Genomic DNA, 20,675 nt, shown 5'->3' on the forward strand with positions numbered 1-20,675 from the left:
AGGGTTTAAGTGTCTTGAAATCACCATTTTCTTACCTGAAGGTTTTTCTTTAGGGTGTGAGAGTCTGAATCAACACCACCTTTTCTTTAGCTGTTAAGGAAAGGCCATGTATGAGAGATGTTTGCATCTTGTTTAGACTGAAGTTGCAAAGGGTAACACTCAGTTGTCTTCGTCTGCACTGGTCTTCGTCCTGGCTGTAAACTGCTTAGAAAATTGCCATCGTTTCTACTGGTGGACTCTGCTTCATTGAGAGTTGTTTTTTTGAATAAAACCAGATAGAGCAAACAGGCTTCTGCCTCTTTTAAGTGCCTAGAGTGTTCCCAAACTGGAACTAGGAAAAATAAAAATAAAAGCTTTACCTGTTTGCCTCTTAAAGCCATTTCCCAAATGTTGCCCCTGAGCCTACTATATCGAAACAACCTAATCTACCTGTTTAAAAAAGAAATGTATAGGAGCGCCTGGGTGGCACAGCGGTTAAGCGTCTGCCTTCTGCTCAGGGCGTGATCCCGGCATTATGGGATCAAGCCCCACATCAGGCTCCTCCGCTAGGAGCCTGCTTCTTCCTCTCCCACTCCCCCTGCTGTGTTCCCTCTCTCGCTGGCTGTCTCTATCTCTGTCGAAGAAATAAATAAAATCTTAAAAAAAAAAAAAAAGAAATGTATATTTCTTGGCCTTGTTCCTGACCTTCTGGATCAGAACCTCCCAGCTGGAAACAGGGAGACAGTATTCCAATAATCAACACAGATAACCCTTGCACTCTATAAAGCACTTTTAAAAAAGTCCTCTGTATATTTTTATGCAAGTTGGACATATACAGGGATTCTCAACTTTTTACTCTGAAAAAAGCATCTATTTACATTTTAAATAAGTAACTTAGGAATCAGAGTTCACATGCTAAATTGTGATTAAATTTAAAGGAAAGTTTAAAAAGTAAAATTTAAATTAAATTAAATAAAGGAAAGTTATTTTGTTCCATCTTCAAAATATATATAGATTGGGTACTTAACTCAGGAGGACATTTTGTTTTATGCATGGGAAGAAACTGCTTAATGAGATTAATACCCCAACTGTTGCAAATTAGCTGATAATCACGTTCATAATTCAGTGGTTGTATTTCTGGAACAAAGATAGTGGTTATAAAACCCAAAGTGGGAATCCTCTAACCAGTAAACTACATGTGATATGTGATTGAATTTCTAAATTGGAACTGTAAGATGTCGTGTGTGTGTGTGTGTGTGTGTGTGTGTGTGTAGATTGATGTATACATATACACACACATACAAGGTATGCATAAGACTTATGTGTATATATGTACTTACATGTGCACACATACACACACAATACACTGTTACTCTACCACATAACCAGATATGATGCTTTCCCAAGTTAAAGAATCTATCTGCCCAATTTATACAGTAATGCAGTACTTGGTATCTATTTCAAAAAGTTAGAAAGTCTATAGATCACACATAGAAAGCAATTAACAATGTTCTCGGCTATTTATTTTTTGATTTTCTGTGCTTCCTTCCAGGAGTGATTCAAGAAGTATTATTCCTGTCATAAAAGACTAAATGTCATTCCCAGTTCTTTTTTTTTTAAAGATTATTTATTTATTTATTTATTTGACAGAGAGAGACAGCCAGCGAGAGAGGGAACACAAGCAGGGGGAGTGGGAGAGGAAGAAGCAGGCTCCCAGCAGAGGAGCCCGATGCGGGGCTCAATCCCAGAACGCCGGGATCATGCCCTGAGCCAAAGGCAGATGCTTAACAACTGTGCCACCCAGGCGCCCCTCATTTCCCAGTTCTTAAGTTGAGCCAAATTCCTTCCTACCATGAACTTCATCTATGACTGCATCATACATTCTCCTAAAGAGATGTCCAAATTAGAAGTAAGTTGAACCATTAGTGTGATCCCTTTGACTCCTTGTGAATAAGTCTTTCCCAGAGCATTTGTTAACTAGTCTGTGCCCTCTGGGTATGCACCTTCTAAAACAAATGAGAAACATTCCTCAGGGCACTTTCAGACCTTAGCATTAGTTGTAGTGTGCCAGGGCAAAGAATCCAGGCTTGATAGTTTCATGATCACAAGCACTCAACCTAAAGGAACACCTTCACTGCTTGTCCTGATTATTCTCCAGGATTCTACCCAGCAGAAAAGGAAGTATCTTTCATTCCCCTCACTATCAGCAGACCAGTCAATATGTATTTTATTGTCTGCCAATGGATGTTCTGCCCTTTGGTAGGATGGATTCCATATTAGTGGTTAGTTTCTTTTGGAAGACTTCATAGTTCTGTGCAATCAACTCACCGCTTTAGGAAGAAAGTAGTAATTCTGTCATTACCACAGAGAACTAAGGTTGTGAATTAACTCAATGTACTCATAAAAGTAGCATTAGCAAAAAGATTGTCTCTCCCACTGAGGTGACTGTTTTTAATATGAAGAAGGCCATTTCTTCTTTTAGTTTTTGTTTTTTTGTGCTGAGTCACACAATGTGTCCTAGTAAATAATAATTTCTTAGAAGATTTTATCTGTTTTTCATATTAAGTCACACAACTTTCATTTGGAAAAAAAATTTGGTATCCACAAGTGGTTCTTTTTTCTCCATAAAAACACGTCATTTGTTTTGGATAAAGGAAATATTCAGTAAGTGTCAAATTAAGATGAAGCTACAGAATTCCTTAATGCTTTATTTTTTTTTAAAGAATTCCTTAATACTTTAAATTTAGTAAGTTTTCAACTTATTAAGGACATATTTATTGGTATGTTAATATAGCCTATCAAATTATAACTCCAAATTGTATTTGTAATGCCCCCATCTCTGAGAAGCTGACAGGACTGTATAAAAGTAATTCACAATCCTTTTGCACTCCAGTATCTACTCATTCCTATCCTTAGTTCTATAATTATAAATTAATAGTGCTGACGTTTAACTTTGAATTATTAATATAGTATCATTACAACAAAATAATACTTTGTAGATTATAGGGAAAGCATTTCATACAATTCATATCAATGCATTAAATAGCACCTTTTTTATTTTTTATGTTTTTTTTACTTCGTATAATTAACATAGAGTGTTATATTAGTTTCAGTGTACAATATAATGATTCAACAATTCTATACATTCCTCATCAAGAGAACTGTACTCTTAAACCCCTTTATCTATTTCACCCATCCCCTACCTGCCTCCCCTTTGGTAACCATGAGTTTGTTGTCTGTATTTAAGAGTCTGGGTTTTTTGGTATCTCTTTTTTTCTTTCTTTTTTGTTGGTTTGGATTTTTTTCCCTTAAATTTCACATATGGGTGAAATCATATGGTATTTGTCTTTCTCTGACTGACTTATTTCACTTAGCTTTATGCCCTCTAGTTCAGTGCATGTTGTCTCAAATGGTAAGGTTTTATTCTTTTTTATGCCTGAGTAATATTCCAGTGTGTATATATGTGTGTGTGTGTTTGTGTGTGTATACACATATACCACTTCTTTATTGGTCTAATGATGGACACCTGCATTGCTTCCATATCTTAGCTGTTGTAAATAATGCTACAGTAAACATAGGGATGAATTTATCTTTTCCAATTAGTGTTTTTGTTTTCTTTGGGTAATTACCCAGTAGTGGAATTACTGGATCTTATGGTAGTTCTATTGTTAATTTTTTGAGGAACATCCATACTGTTTTCCACAGTGGCTACAATAATTTGCATTCCCACCAACAATGTATGAGGGTTCCTTTTTCTCCACATCCTCATCAACGCTTGCTGTTTCTTGTATTTTTGATTTTAGCACTTTTTTTTAGTTGCAATATCAGCAATCCAATCAAACTATCTTCTGTTAATAAAGAATTTGTTAATAAAAAAGAATTTCACTGGGGCGCCTTGGTGGCTCATTCGGTTAAGCATCAGCCTTCAGCTCGGGTCATTATCTCAGAGTCCTGGGATTGAGCCCCGATGGGGCTCCCTGCTCAGCAGGGAGCCTGCTTCTCCCTCTCCCTCGGCTGCTCCCCCTGCTTGTGCTGTCTTGCTCTCTGCCTCTCAAATAAATAAATAAAATCTTTTTTTAAAAAAAGAATTTGACCCACATAACTGAACATGCCATAAGTTCAAGGTCACACACAATAAAAGCTCAGTTTTTCTCCATATTCTCAACTCTGCTTTCCTCTGGTAGCTTCATTAACAAGCTTTCATTATCTTTATAGAAATAGTCATAGCAGCTCCAGGTTTATCGTTTGCTAGCCTAGCAATACCAACAGAATAGAAAACCTCTTTTCCAGGAGTTCCAGCAAAAGTCCTGAGATTGACCATTATTGCAATTTTTTGATTAGCAATTTGAGGGCATGTTCACAGTCTAGAAGCTAAGAGTACATGTCTAACCTTGCCTGAATCACAGGAGAAAAGAGTAAAGAGGAATACTTCCCTAAGAAAAATCAGGTGTTCTCCCTGGGAGTGAGGATAATAAATTCTCCATAGGGAAAAACAGGAAACATCCTCCATAATTCAATAATAGAAATTAGATGAGAGATTCAAGGGAAGACACTTGCCTGGAGAGGGCATGGAAGCCCCGTACCCTCGTGCTGTGCATCTAGCTGGACATTCCTGAGTTACATTCTCTGCAGTAAACCGGTGATCTAAAATATGGCCATACACACCTGTCTGCAGGAGAATTTCTTCATGATGAAAGGAGCAACCCAGACTCACAGTACGATGAACTCATTGAAAAATACATTAAAGATGTATAAAGATTGTGCCAGTTGAGATAATCATCAGTTTGTTAAAGAGGGAAATGGATCAGGGGCACCTGGTTGGTGCAATTGGTTAAGCAGCTGCCTTTGGCTCTGGTCATAATCTTAGGGTCCTGGGATTGAGGCCCATGTCAGGCTCCCTGCTCCATGGGGAGTCTGCTTCTCCCTCTCCCACTGCTGCTTCCCTTGCTTGTGGTCTCTTGCTCATGCTCTCTCTTTCTCTCTCAAATAAATAATTAAAATCTTCAAAAAAATTTTTTTTGAAAAGAGGGAAATGGATCAGACAGTGGCTGCCAATGCTCAGAAGAATGAATTCTTGATTGATGGATTTCCAAGAAATCAAGACAACCTTCAAGGCTGGAACAAGACCTGGATGGAAAGGCAGATTTATCTTCCATTCTGTTTTTTTTAACTGTAATAATGAGATTTGTATTGAATTATGTCTAAAGAGGGGAAAGAGTAGAACAGGAGTGATGACAACAGAAAGGACTTGGAAAAGAAAATTCAAATGTATCTTCAGTCAGTATACCCAATTATTGGCTTATGTGAGGAAATGGGGAAAGTCAAGAAAATGGCTGCCTCTAAATCTGTCAGTAATGTTTTTGATGAAGTTGTGAAGATTTTCTACAAAGAAGGTAAACTCTAAACTCGAAAGCATCCTTGAAATCATGCTTGAATATTGCTTTGATAGCTGCCATTACAACCCCTTTTTAAGGCATTTTAACCTTTCAAAATTACACTTCAGTTAATGGCTGAAAAGTACATAGTAAGGCAAATTAAAATTTTTATCTTCAGTTTTATTTATTTATTTTTTCTTGGTCACAGGAGTAGACAGTGAATTCGGGTCTAACTTCATCTTAGCTGTGGTGCACACAAAACAAAGATATCAGCTAGTTCTTTGTTTTTACTCAAGAAAATATCCTTTTATAGTTTGTGCTTTCTGTGAGCAAAACTTTTAGTATGTGTGTAAATCCCTTTAGTAATTACAGCACGTTAGGATTAGGGATTCCCCCCTTTCTCATTTTCTTGCAGGTTTTAAGTTTTCAACCTGTTAAGTGAATTTGTGGACCAAATACCAAAGGAACATTTTGTGTAGTTAGTTCTTGAAAAATGTATTTGGCAAACTCATAAAGTGAATTCCTAGAAGTGTTTTAATATTGGGGCTTCTGGGTGGCTTAGTGGGTTAAGTGACTGCCTTCAGCTCAGGTCATGGTCTCAGGGTCCTGGAATCAAGCTCGCACTGAGCCCCACATAGGGCTCGCTACTCACTTCCTCGGGCTCCTTGCTCAGTGGGGGAGTCTGCTTTTCCCTCTGCCCCTCCTGCTGCTTGTGCTCTCACTTTCTCCCAAATCAATCAATCAATCAATCTTTAAAAAAAAAAAAGGTAAGTTTTAATATTTATCAGATAATTGACCATTTCCTATAACAAGGTGAAAAAACGTAATATTTGTTTTATTACAATTTATACAAAGTTGTGTGACAGAACATCTTCATTGCTCCCAGGGATTGGGATACAGTCACTGGCGGTTCAGAGCCTGGGAGAATTGTCAGCTTTATTCTGACTTAAATCTGAGGGTAAGAGGCAAGAATCACATCTAATGACATGTGTTCCTGCGCTCGTTTGCTTAGTGTTACTAATCATTAAACTGATCTTAACAAAATTCCTAACAGTGGAATCTTGTAATGCATGTACCGGGTTTATGGTAAAATGATTTGGTTAGCATTTTAGTAACACTTCATATAGAGGGTTTTTTTTTTTGTTTTTTTTTTTGTAGACTAAATGTAGGGTTGGTATGAAATAAAGAAATCTAATGGTTAAATTTCCCATCTGTGTTCCTTGAATACTTTTTTTCAGTAACTTGTTTAAGGATATTTAAAAATCATTGCACTTTGGTCAGAAAAATAATAAATATATCTTTTAAGTGTTAAAAAAAGATGAATCTTAAAGACTTCAAATGCATCTTGTTAATTTATTATTAGATTATTTTGAAAGTATATTATATATTGGCTAACAATTTCCTAAATTCTTGCCTCATACTCTCTTTTGTAAATACAACATATTTTTTAAATAAATGGTACTTAACTTATTTCCCTGGATTAAGTTACATTGAATGTGTTCACCTCCTCACTTGAGTTAAGGCAGATACAATGTTGTTATTAAAGTGTTATAGTTGAAGTATCTTTTTATCTTTTACCAAAAACCAGTGCGCCATATTTCTATTTACTTAATATTTTTCTAGAATTTATTTTATCTGTGGGAATACTACCTGGAAATAACAACTGTGATTCTTGAACAATTTCTTTCAGCAAGCAAAGCTATTTATTTTGAGATATCTGGAAAGAAACCAGACTGAAGCCTCCAAGAAGGCCCACTCGAAAAGAATCTTAGTGATATAATAATTCCTAATAGGAACTCACCCATGAGGGAGGAGAGATGTTAAGGGTGAGTTAGCTGGGGATGGAGGAAGCCACTGCTAATCAAAACACCAACCCTATAATTTTCTATCTCCTCTCAATGGAAGAGGGACCCATTAAGAGCCAGGATAAATATTTTCCCTTTCTCCTGTATTCAATACCTTCCCACCACTTCAGACACCCAAAGTGTCTCTCTATCAAGTTCTCTATCCCCCCATATCTCTCTATCTTCGATCTCTCTCCATGATCCTTTGTCTTCTATGCATAAGATTTCCCTCACTCTGGGGCGCCTGGGTGGCTGAGTGGGTTTTCATCTGTCTTTAGTTCAGGTCATGATCCCAGGGTCCTGGGATTGAGTCCTGCATTGGGCTCCTTGCTCAGTGGGGAGCCTGCTTCTCCCTCTCCCCCCCATTCCCCCGCCCCACTCCTGTGCACTCTTTCTCTCTCTCTGACAAATAAATAAAATCTTTAAAAAAACATCTCCCTCATTCTGGGTCGATGGTATATTTGTTTCTAACTATTGCCCATCTCTCTCCTTTCCTTGGCATCCATAATCCTGAGACTGATTTCATGTGATGTTTTTCACCTTTTATTTAGTCCTCAGCTATTATTACCATTAAACTCAAACAGCTTTTATCACAATTGCCGTGGCCAAGCATCTGCCTTAGAGCATCAGATGCTCGGATCTTCATACTGTTTGAACTCAGTAGGTGTTTGGCTCTTTAGATTGACTACTCACTTATTCTTGAATCCTTTTCACCTTTTACTCCCCAAAAACAAGGATTTAACTCTCCCTCTGACTCCATTCTTTTTTTTTTTTCCATTTACCACACAATTCACTTCAAAGTGACTTTTTCCCTATCCCTTTCTTACAACCAATGAAATCACCAAGCTAGCAAATCACACAGCCGGAAGTTGAACACAGTTCTGCCGGTCCCAAACCCATACTGCTTCTATTATATTACTCTGTAGAAAGTGTAATGTCACATTCATCATTTTAAATTCTTGGTCTATATAGGAAGTTTAATACAGACGATAAATTGCCATAGCCCTTTTTATTGATACCAAGGACATTTTTAGAAGTCCATGCATAAAAACCCAGTAAAAATCCATAAAACTACTATAATCTTTTCTCCCTTCTCACTCTGAGACTTCCTACACAATTTTGACTGGTACATTTATTAGAATCTGTGTTCTTGAGTACTGATTCTTGCCTTTACATTTTGAAAGTTTTAATTTGTTACTAAAATATAATATGCAGGGGAGGCAATTGAACACAAAAGACATTTTTTTATTATATGAAAGACAGACTTCAAGGCTTCAAATTTGGGTTTATTTGGTATCTCTAATATATGACAGGCTATTATAAAACCTATCTTAAAAATGAAATTCATAGGTAAGTTTCAAGTGATTAAAAGACCTTGATTCTTTGCTAATAATCACGGTCCTTAAAAATTAATTTGAAATAATAGAGTCACAAGAAGTTGCCAAATAGAGCAAAGGGGGTCCCAGGTACCCTTCACCCTGTAAATCTGATAGTTACATTTTACATAACTGAAATACGTTATCAAGATCAGGAAACTAGTTTTGGTAAAGTGCACTCACATGTTTCTGTGCCATTTTATCGAATGTGTAGATTTGTGTAACCACCACCACAAACAGGGTATAGAACTGTTCCACACCACAGAGTCCCCTCTCATACACCCCTACGCTCTCCCACAACTCCTGGCTCCTGATCACTAGTATGTTTTCCATCTCTACAATTTTGTCATTTTGAAAAGGTTGTACAAATGGACTCATGTAGTATGTGAAATTTTAAGATTGGCTTTATTCACTCAACATAATGCCTTGAGATCCCTTCAAATTAGTGTATGTCCATCAGTTATTCCTTTTTATTGCTGTGATTGCCTTGCGGTACTTTGTAGTTGAAGCGTTTTAGATTTAAATAGTTGCCACATCACTCAATCAATAGTGGACTGAAATGAAAACAAACTGAAATATACACACACATTATAGAAATAATATATAAGAAAAGGAAACAGGGGAGCCTGAGTGGCTCAGTCACTTAAGCGTCTGCCTTCAGCTCAGGTCATGATACCAGGGTCCTGGGATGGAGCCCCACATTGGGCTCCCTGCTCAGTGGGGAGTCTGCTTCTGCCTCTGCCTCTGCGGCTCCCCCTACTTGTGTGCTCTCTCTCTCTCTCTCTCTCAAATAAATAAATAAAATCTTAAAAAAAAAAAAAAGGAAACAGAATTGGGACAGCTCCACATTTTTAAAATCCAAGAGTCTCTTCAGTGGGAAATTCTAGAAAAGACCTAATCTATGTCTAAAGTAGAGTGGGTGACCTGCTGCATGCTAAAATCTGAGTGGGTCTGAAAGCTTCCTTCCAAAAAGATAAAATAAAATAAATAAGTAAATAAATAAATAATAGAATACTTCTGTAGGTTTGCCTTAGTCCCTGAAATCCCCATCATTTATCAATCCTTTTGATTATAACTGGCAATGAAAACTCTTCTTCACTTATAATTGCATTTTTTGAAAGGACAGAGATGAACTAAAATATTAATCTATTATCCCATTAATTGTTAAATCAAATATATGAGAATATGGGGGAGCTGAGAACTCAGGTGAGTAGAACCACTAGTTTAAAGAAAATGCATTTTTTCTATATTGTTTGGAATTTTAGACTTCTATGGAATTCAATACCCAAAAAACTAAAATGAAATAAATTTCATGTTTTGAAGATTCCCGAGAACTGCAGCTCATACCTTTTTTCTGGTCACTTTTTTTTTCTTCTTTTAAAAATTAAAAGTTGATTAGATTATAAAGGTATCTCTTCATTACCACTAAGATAACATTGTATACTCACTCTTCTGGAAGTCGAAGAATATTTTAATATTAACAACTCAAGCAATCCAAAACAATAACTTTTATAAAGAGACCCAATACATTGAAATGAGTTACAAAATATTACTTGAGCTGTAACAGAATTTCAAATATCTAGGATTTTGTATCAGTAAAATAGTTTCCTGGAAAACAAACTCTAAAATAATGGCAACCTCTATGTTATTAAACTCAGAGAAATTGTAATGAAATATTACTGCACATGTGATGGCTCTAAAATTTTTGTGCCAAACAGTACCCACATTCTTTCTGGAGGAAGAACAAGAGGCTAGAAATCTCTACAGATTACAAATCAGAAAACTTTGGAAGACTTACACCTTATAAAACAAACTTGTGGCACTTAGTCTGTAGTGTATCGGGATATCTGCCTAAGGAAGAAATGTATTTCCCTCCACCAGAGACCATAGTCAAGTAATTTTTAAAATCTGAAATATTCCTCTAGGAACCATACAACAACAGGCACACATTCAACTACAGGATTGAAAGGACATGCTGTCCAGATGCTGTAGTTGGGTCTTAGTAAACCTGAGTGTCATGATCAAGGTTTCCAAGTTCAGACAAGTTTTCATGACCCTTTAGCTCTGAAGCATGGCTGGCAAACTCCATTATTCAGGTGGACCTGTGTAATTAAAGCCCCTGAGATTGTATTCCCACCTGTGTATCTGGAATGATGCCAGAAGTTTCCTGCAAGTAGTGATAACTTATATTCACTCAAGAACAATCTCAGAAATAAAAATATTGATAAAAGCAAAAGCGAAGATAACTTGTAAAACCTTTTTGTTTATGTTAGTCATATCAATAATACAAGCTAAAATTATTTTAACTTCTTGAGGTAACCTGAATATGTAACTCATTGATATGTTTAGCTGGATTCTGTTTATGATGTTATTTCTTGAATATTTTCTATTTTCATCCTAAAATATTAAATGTGAACTGTGTTCTTCCTGTGTGTACTTGATAGTTCTGTTTGATGTTGACATTGTATCCTTTGAAGTACCTTGTGACCAAACGCAATACATTTATCGATATCACATAAACTTACAGCTGCCCCTTCATTATCTGACTTTCTTTCTCAAACAAAGGCAAGGCCTGGCATAAGTTCTATTTACAAAAGAAAGAGAAAATAAAATCTATTTCCATGCATTCTTCAAGTTCTCATTATCTGATTTAAGTGAATATATTTGTCAGATGATTTGGACATTTTATATGTTATATTTCCCATTTTTTAAGTCCTAATTTCTTATTTAGAGATGGAATATATGCTCTTCTCCGAAAAGATTATTTTGGCATTTTCACTCAGAAACTCATCCACTGCATTATGAACTCCTTCCGAGCATGGGTTTTATTCATCATCATATCCCTAGTACGTAGCACACAACAGGCAGCCAGTTCTTTTCACTTTTTAAAAAAGATTTTATTTATTTATTTGTCAGAGACAGAGAGCATGAGCAGGCGGGGAGTAGCAGGCAAAGGGAGAAACAGGCTCCCCACTGAGCAAAGAGCCCCATGCAGGACTCGATCCTAGAACCCTGGGATCATGACCTGAGCTGAAGGCAGATGCTTAAACGACTGAGCCAGCCAGGCTCCCCTTTTGACAGTGGTTAATAGGGTACTCACTGTGTGCCTGCAGTCTTCTAGGTGCTAGAGGTAAGTGGTAACTCAAAGTCCTCACTCTTGTGGGGTTTGACATTCCAGTGGGGGAGGAGACAGACCGTAAATATAATCAAATAAACACAAAGTGAGTTACATAAAGGTGGGATGAAGACAAAGCAGGATAAGTGAGAGAGAATGCCAACTTTATAATTTAATAAATGAGAAAAATAGGCTCATGAAGGGTCAAATGAGTTTTCCAAATCACCCAGCTAGATAGTAACATAGTCAGCATTCCTATTTTTTTTTTTAATTATAAATCCGACTTTATTGTCATGACTGAATGCTGTCTTTCAGCGTTGGACTGGAAGGAAGACACTATTCCATAATATTACAGACTCCTCCTGAGCATGAAGTTTGAATGACAATCTTCATGGTTAAAGACAACTTCTTCACAGATAAGAATGTAATTGTATCTTAATTGCATAAGATAATTTATAACTGTTGAAATAGAAATTCCAAGTTTTTCACACTGGGGTTTAATTTTTTAAGAGTCTTATGGAAATTTTCTAGCAGACAGTGAAATGTCATTTTGTGGCTAATTACCCTGTTAATTTGCTTTAATTGAAAGTAAAATAATCACATGGTCATTGTATTCAAAAATGTCCATTTTTCCAGGTAAGTGCGTTATTCTTTTTTTAATTAATTAATTTCTTTGAGACAGAGAGCAAAGGGGAAGGGCAGAGGGAGAGAGAAAATCTCAAGCAGACTCCTTGCTGAGCACGGAGCCCAGTGCGGGGCTCGACCTCACCACCTGAGATCATGACCCTGAGATCATGACCTGAGCCAAAATCAAGAGTTGGACACTTAACTGAGTCACCCAGGTGCACCAAGGGTATAATTCTTTTTTAAGGTATGTAGCACACACACACACACAAACATCCAAATCCAAAATGGGGGAAATAAAACTGAATATAAAATTCATTAAATAACATATACAAATTATTATTTATCATGAAAAATGTACAACTTCACTCAAAAGAAATATAAATTAAAAGATTAATGAAATGCTTTTGGGGGATTTAGGCTTTTAAATTAACAAATATTTGTAAATAGTAATAATGATGATTTGATGGAGGTGCTTTCATTGTATCCTTTCGGCAGGAAGATTAATTGGCACAAATTTGCTATAGTTCTACTTGACAGTAAGTATCAAGTACCTAAACGTCAAGTACCTAGAGCTTGGACTGAAGAATTCCACTTCCAGAAATTTATTCTTAGGAAAAAATCACGTGAAATCAAAGATGTTTCATACCTTATTGCAATGTGTTGAGTCCTTTTTGTTTTGGGGTTTTGAATGGTAAATATTCAAAGATTCCTTGTTTTCAAGAAGAGTAACCTGAATGGGAGTAGAGATTCTTTCTCAATCCTTCAACATCTAATCTTAGGAGAAGAGGGGGAGAAAAAGTGACCAGGAATGAGGCATGAGCAGAAGTTCTTGGGAAATCTTCAAGAAATAAAATTTGTTTGGGGCACCTGAGTGGTGCAGTTGGTTAAGCGTGGGCTCAGGTCATGATCTCAGGGTCATGGGATTGAGCCCCACGTCAGGCTCTGTGCTCAGTGGAGAGTCTGCTTGAGATTGTCTGCCTCTGCCTCTCCCCCCTAAAATAAATAAATAAAATCTTTTAAAAAAGAAATAAAATTTGTTTTATTTTAGTGTTTTAAGTTATTAAGCTTCATAGAAGCTTGGAATTTCAAGTAATATATATAGAAAACTTTTTAAAAAGCAGATATTAGGTACAAGGAGATGCTTAGAATTACAAAAACATATAAATCTGAACGTTTAAAAATGAGAAAATGATTTAACAAATCAATAAATTATGATACATTCATCAAATTAAATGTCAATATGAGAAATATTTCCAAAGATTAATGATACAAAACACAGTATTTTATTAAGCAAAAAGTATAAAGAAAAATAGATACACCCTGAAAATGCAAAGTGGCATATACAAATTTTTTATACAAAGAACAGAAAAAATACTAGAAAAATTTAACAAAAAATGATGCTAGGTATTTCTGTGTCCTGGAATTAAGTGATCTTTATTTTCTTATCATATTTTTCTTTTTTTTTAAGATTTTATTTATTTATTTGATATAGAGAGAGAGCACAAGCAGGGGGAGCAGCAAGCAGAGGGAGAGGCGGAAGCAGGCTCCTCGCTGAGCGGGTAAACCGACGCAGGGCTCGATCCCAGAACTGTGGGATCATGACCCAGGCCAAAGGCAGATGCTTAACTGACTGAGGCACCCAGGTACCGCTCATCATTTTCTATTTACATAAATTTTCTATAGTGGTCTATAATATGTACATACTACTTTTCTAAAATTTATCTTCATTTGATTGTTTTGTAATAAGTGAAGCAGAATAGCTATGTTAAAATGCAGAATTAGCCATTTCTACCTGCCTTCCAACATCTCATCTCTGCTCTCATCCCAGCAAAGTAAGAACATTAACAAGCCTGGGATCTTTCTACCTTTTTCTCATGGTTTATATAAACATACCTTTTTAAATACTTGTTTCTAATTTCTTTTTTTACCAAAACAAAATTCCATTATGCCCATTATTTTGCAGTTCTTTTTCACATAACAGAATATCACGATCATCTGACAAGCAGATAGATCTAATTCCATATTTTTATTTGAATTTCTTCATGCATGCATGTGTCATTTACACAGATATGATTTTTACCAAAATGAAATGTCACGTGGATTTATTATTACTATCTTTTTTAACATTCTCTCACTCAGGTCTATAAGCCTCCAAGTATTCCATTCCCACTCCCAGATAGTAATCAATCAAAATCTACTTGTATAACTACCCACATTTACAAGGGGTTTTGTTTGCTTTTTAAAAATACAATAGTGTATACACTTATTTGCCTCTTAATTTTATTGCTTAATATTTCATGAGGATCTTCAAGTCAACTATGCTAACTCACTCTTTTTAATGACAGTCTAATATTCCATGTTGCTGCTGTGCCGTAATTAATCCAATTATTCCTCTATGGTGTTACTTTTACAATGATACAGTAAACATCCCTGAACATCGAGCCTAATGAATTGATGCTTCAGTTGCTAGGGGATAGATTTACAGGAGCAGCATTGCCAGATCTAAGGATATGTATCTTTCAAATTGAAATAGATAGTGCTAGATTCCTCTCCTCCCTACAAACAAAAAAAAATTTACAGATCTATATAACAATGTACACTATGTACATTTCTACAAACAGGAGTTGAGACTATATTTTTCTCAATATCCTCACTAGCAATAAATATTTTTGCCAGTCTGATACATATGAAGCAGTATTTGATGGTTACTTTCAAGCTCATTACCCCGATCAGTAATGACTTTCATCAAATCATTTATATTAATTGACCTTTGGATTTTCTCTAATGTGAACTGATTTTACATATTTTTTCCAGTCCAAGTTTTGATTACATTTTTGTCTTCTTGTCAATTTAACAATTTTTTATTGACTTTTAGCCTTTAACCTACCATTCTTACTATAAATTTTGTAGCAAAAAGTCTCTTTCTATTGTTTTAATAGTGTATGCACTTCTGTTTTTGTTTAAGAAGTTTTTTCCATTCTTGAGTTTTGCATGTAGCCTCCAAGGTTTACATCTAAAACTGCTCTTCCTTAATACATCTGAAATTTATTTTGCATATGATGTAAACTGGGGCTTCAACTTAGTTTCACCCTGAAATAATACCCAGATATGTTTATTAAATAAACCACATTTCCCCCACTGATACTGCCTATGTCATGCATTAAATTTTCACATATTCTGCAATTTGTAGAATCTCGATTCTGCTACATAAATCTCTTTTTATCTGTATGCCACGACTATATGATCTCTTTTTTTTTTTTTTTTTATTCGACAGAGAGAGAGACAGCCAGTGAGAGAGGGAACACAAGCAGGGGGAGTGGGAGAGGAAGAAGCAGGCTCACAGCAGGAGAGCCTGATGTGGGGCTCGATCCCATAACGCCGGGATCACGCCCTGAGCTGAAGGCAGAGGCTTAACCGCTGTGCCACCCAGGCGCTCCTGATCTCTTTTTTTTAATATAGACTGTTTGCTAAAGCAAATTCCACCTTGGTAATCTTTTTTATTTTCACTTGGCTGTTCTTAGACAGCTGTTCTTCCTTGAGAAATTTGTCTTAGGTGTTTTCAACCTTAGGTGTTTTAAACTAAGACCCATTGTGATTCTAATTACAATTTCCTTCCCAAATATCTTGGCATTTCGTTGCTCATATCTTTATGTCCTTTCATAAAGTTTTATACTTTTTCCATAATCTGACATAGTTTAAATAATATTTTAATGCCCGCCTTTTAAAAACTAGTAAAATTTAGCTGTGAATCCATCTTGATGCCTTTTTAATATCTTCATATTTATTTTTATAGTAATTGGTCCATTTAAGTTTGTCCCTTCTTATGTTAATCTTAATGATTTGTTTTTCTGGGAGATTTTCTCTAGGATTTAAACTCCACTTCCAGAATAATGTGTGTAATTGTTCCCTAATGATTCTCAACAGTTCAGAGGGTCAAAGTTCTGCAGTGGCCTTTTCTCCAGCTAGTCTGACTGGCAGAGGCAGAAAAGATCATTTACTTTGACATTGAGAATGGAGGGAAAAGTGAGATGCATTTAGCTGCCACCTTTCCAGAATCCTCTTTCTCCATCCATTGTGTTACCTCTAATCAGAATAAAGTAATATATTAAAATTAGGTACGGAGGGCAGGGAGCATATGTAAAGTCTCTGTACTTCCTGCTCAGTTTTTTTGTGAATCTAATACCTAAAAAATAAAGGCAATTTTTAAAAAAATGAAATGTGTAGAAGTAAATATATTTGGACATGATTTAAAGGTTTGAAGTATCCAAAGGGACAGTCTGTACTTGTCTCATATGGCGTATATTTGACATTTATACCCCTGTTCTTTGGGGCATACACAAAACGAAACTGGTTTCTGCAAAGAATTTCTTCCAACATCACTGAGGAAGATAAACCTCCAATCAGTTGCTAATATATATAGTTACTAAACCAAAAAAGGTTAGGGATGCCTGGGTGGCTCAGTTGGTTAAGCATTTGCCTTCGGCTCAGGTCATGATCCCAGGGGATTCTGGGCTCCCTGCTCGGCAGGGAGTCTGCTTCTTCCTCTGCCCTCACCCCACTGGTGCTCTCTCTCTCTCTCTCAAATAAGTAAAGGCTTTAACCCAAAAAGATTTAAAAAAAAAAAATCACCTTGCGGAATATGCAATTTTCTCCAAAGTTTTTGCCAATATAAATGTCCATTTGGACAATGGAATGTCATGGAAACTAGTGCAGCCTGCATCATATCTCTAAGAATGGAATAAAAGTCTTATAACTGCTATTGTAAACTTCAATCTGTATGTCTTCACATAAGTTTTACCCTCTGAGAATCTCAGAACACAGTCTCTAGGACATTAGTAAAACTGATACACATCAGCTTCTATTGATTCCGTTGCAGTTTACAGCCTGTGCTAGTTACCCTTTTATTTCTCCAGACTTGTTAGTGTTTTCTATGTTTTGCTCTCTGCCTTTATGATGTTGCTCTGCCTAGGACTATTTGGTGAAACAAGAAATTATTTTATTATGTTCATGTTTGCTGCTTGAAGAATACAATGAGACAGAATGGAGACGAGCAGGAGAAAATTGTCTCTGAATATTTAGAAATACAATTTGCCAAATATTTTTATATTGCACCAAATTAAGATATTTTCCAATAAACAGAAAATTCTTGACACACTTGTCTAGTTCCGGTAGAGAATACATATTACTACATCATCATAACTAATATTCCATATGCACACTGTAATGAATAGGAAGAATAGCAAATGCATAATCCATCTTTTAAAAATTAATTTAATTAATTAATTCTCTATCTAAAGCCAGCCATACAGATTTATAACACATAACAAATACCTTCCAAAAGGATGAAGGATTGTAGGGATGTTTGTTCCTTCATAAATAGACCCAAAATAGGAAAAAAGAATAACTAATTTTGAAGAAGGTATTTTAATATGTCTTTTAAATGTCCATGATCTTCATTCCATTCAAAAGAAGGAGGAATCTCTTAAAGCCTTCCAAAATTATTCTTTAATAAAGCAAGATATCTCGGATTCTGGACTTCAGAGTCATGCAAATTTGGCTACATATCTTGACTCTGTCAGTGGCTCTGAAACTTGTCAGTTTCCCACCCTCCATTCCATTATCACTGGAATAGCATTCCTTAAGGTTCTGTCCCAGGTACTTTTCTTTCCCCCTCGGTATACTCTTGCTTTATTTGTCAGTAACTCCCAGATGTTTTTCAAGACCAAGCCTGTTCCCTGATTTTCAAATCCATATAATTAATGGCAACTCAGTATCCTTACTTGAATGACTCAAAGACATTTCAAACTCAATATATCCAACAGAACTCGTAATATTTTTTCTCAAACAAACATCACCTGGAACATTGCCCTTCACGATGAATCTCCCCATGTTCCCTCTATTTGATGCCAGAATTTTCAAACTACTATTGGATTCCAAATGCCCCATGCCCAATCAAGTCCATGCCAACCCTCAATATTTCTTGAATGTAGCACATTCTCTCAATCTTCATTTCTGTCATTCTTCCCTGGTCTACCACTATAGCCTATTAATTGTCCACACTACCTCCTTTCCAATCCATTTAAACTCTTGTAACCAGAGGAATACTTAAAATGTGAACATTTTTGAGTCGCACACTAGTTTAAAATCCTTCACTCATTTTCCATTGTTTTTAAGATGAGATCTAGGGACTCTCTGTGCCTACGTCTTCAGCCTCACCCAGACAGTTTTTCCCTTCTTTTGGTCATTCTGAACTGGTTTCAGTTTGTGAAATACTCTAAACTTGGCTTTATCTCTAGACCTGCCTCCATGGCATAGCATTTGCTCAAGAAAGGGTTTCCCCCACCAGCTTCCCTTGCTTCATTGGTCTCACTTACTCCATTCTAGGTCTCATCTAGGACATGGTAGCTTCAGAGCGTTCTTCCTGACCTCCTGGGCTATGTGCTGGTCTCAGTTTTACAGGCCAGTAGCACTCTGATTTTTCCCTTCTGTCATCCATCATACTTCTAATTACATGTCCGATGCCTTTCTTTTCCAGCAAAATGTAAGGACAGTGTGAGAAAACTTATGTTGGTGTCATTCTTTTTTTGAGTGACATAAGGCTAGACAAACTAAGGTTTCTTCATCTTTAAATTGAGGTATTAATGCATATCTCATAGGGCCATTGTAAAAGATCAGTGTAAAGGGGAGGGCTAAGTTAAAATAAGTTTGTGTCCATTTCTCTTCTTCTTATCAGTCTTGATATATTCATTTTCAGGTGTTGCTGTAACAAATTCTCATAAATTTAGCAGCTTAAAGAACACAAATTTATTATTTTATACTTGCTGTAGGTGAGAAATCTAATTCAGGCTACACCAAGTTAAAATAAGAGCGGGGCTGTGTTCCATCTCCAGACTGTAGGGAAGCGTGTGTTCCCATGCCTTTTCCAGCTTCCAGAGGCCACCCCCATTCCTTGTCACCTCTTCCTCCATCTTCAAAGCCAGCAACAACAGGCTGAGTTCTCTCACACTTCAACATTCTTCTCTTTCTTTTCCTGTCTTATCTTTTCACTCCCACCAGAGAATGTTCTCTAAGATTATATTGTGCCCACCCAGATAATCCAGGATAATATTCTCATTTTAAGTCTATACTCTTAGTAACATCTGAAAAGTCGTTTTTGCCATGTAAAGTAGCATATTCACAGGATCTGGGGGATTAGAGCACAGACATCTTTGGGGGTTATTCTGCTTACACAAGGTGTGATGGTAATATCACTATTGTTTTTATTGTTAAACTAAATTTCTTCAATATTCTAAAGGGGAAAAAAAGAAAAATGAAAAATGGTAAAGTGTACTCTTACTCTATTTGTCCTTCGGTAAAGAATGCAGTAGTAAAAGAAGAAAGAGAATCATAACCTATTCCCCACCCTCAACCCAAACTCAGGCCCCAATCAAATTACTATCAATAAATCTCAAAATATTTTTTGTGGATAAAGGAGTTTATGGCTTGATAAATATGCCTAACATGTATAGTCTAAATGAGTTCACAACTTTCACTGAGCAAAGTAATATACAGAACAATGTCAAAGTTTGTGTACCTCGGACATACGCCCAGGGCTGGATAGGCCTATCACATTGTGGCTTGTGATCACCTATGAATGTCTGCTCATTCTTAACTGTCTGTATTGGGCTTAATCGTAAAAACTTCACACTCAGCCAGCGTATTGCATTGGTTAGCCTGAGAAGATAACATTACCTTTTGTTTGTGTTTTGCTACTTCTTCGGGCTTCTCTTTCCACCAACATGAAATGCCCTTCATATCAATCACCTTTTTGTCTTTGCATATTTTACTTTTTAAAGATATTTTGGAATTCCATTGGCTCCGTGAACTTTCTTATATGTCATCGTCTCTATTTTAGAACCCTGAGTACCATATTTGCTAGTGTGGTTTCAGTTTTTTCAAGGACCTGCAATCGCCTGTAAAATTAATTTTATTTGAGAAAAATGGATATTCTGTGTTTTCTTTACAACAATGGGATATTTTGTGTACATTTCCTCCTTTTTACCAAGCATATCTTTACTAGGAATGACAGAGATGCTTTACCATAGAGGTCAGCACTTACTTTGTAATGGATCAAACCATTTCTAGTGCCTTTGCAAATCCAGGCTGCAAAAGTCACAGATCTGAGGCAAGTGGCTGCAACACTTGGGTTTTTATTAATTTCCCTGTTCAACAGTGCATTTCCTTCCTTGAATTTAAGAAGTTTTGTCAAGGAATGCATTACTGCTATTCATTGCTGTAACACATTATTCTCACATAAATGGTTATTCTAAAAAGATACTAAATTGGACTGAGTCGCGTTTTTGGAGATTGGCCAACATGA

At 36.2% G+C, this 20,675-nt stretch overlaps 1 protein-coding gene and 1 pseudogene across 3 annotated transcripts in view; both read left to right on the forward strand.

Moving 5' to 3' along the window:
* The window catches only part of HTR1F (5-hydroxytryptamine receptor 1F), a 135,253-nt gene that overhangs the window by 30,375 nt on the left and 84,203 nt on the right, over nt 1-20,675 (forward strand). The window contains exon 1 of one of the 3 annotated variants that reach the window (XM_034663590.1): nt 13,907-13,959. The exons of the other annotated variants lie outside the window; for them this stretch is intronic. The gene's annotated coding sequence lies outside the window, so the exon portion shown is untranslated. Of the gene's footprint in view, nt 1-13,906; nt 13,960-20,675 lie in introns of those variants that run through there. 3 annotated transcript variants of the gene reach the window in all.
* Nucleotides 1-20,675, forward strand: part of LOC100477169 — a 63,378-nt pseudogene that overhangs the window by 29,158 nt on the left and 13,545 nt on the right.

This window comes from Ailuropoda melanoleuca, chromosome 1 (genome assembly GCF_002007445.2).
Source record: "Ailuropoda melanoleuca isolate Jingjing chromosome 1, ASM200744v2, whole genome shotgun sequence".
Taxonomy (NCBI): Eukaryota; Metazoa; Chordata; class Mammalia; order Carnivora; family Ursidae; genus Ailuropoda; species Ailuropoda melanoleuca.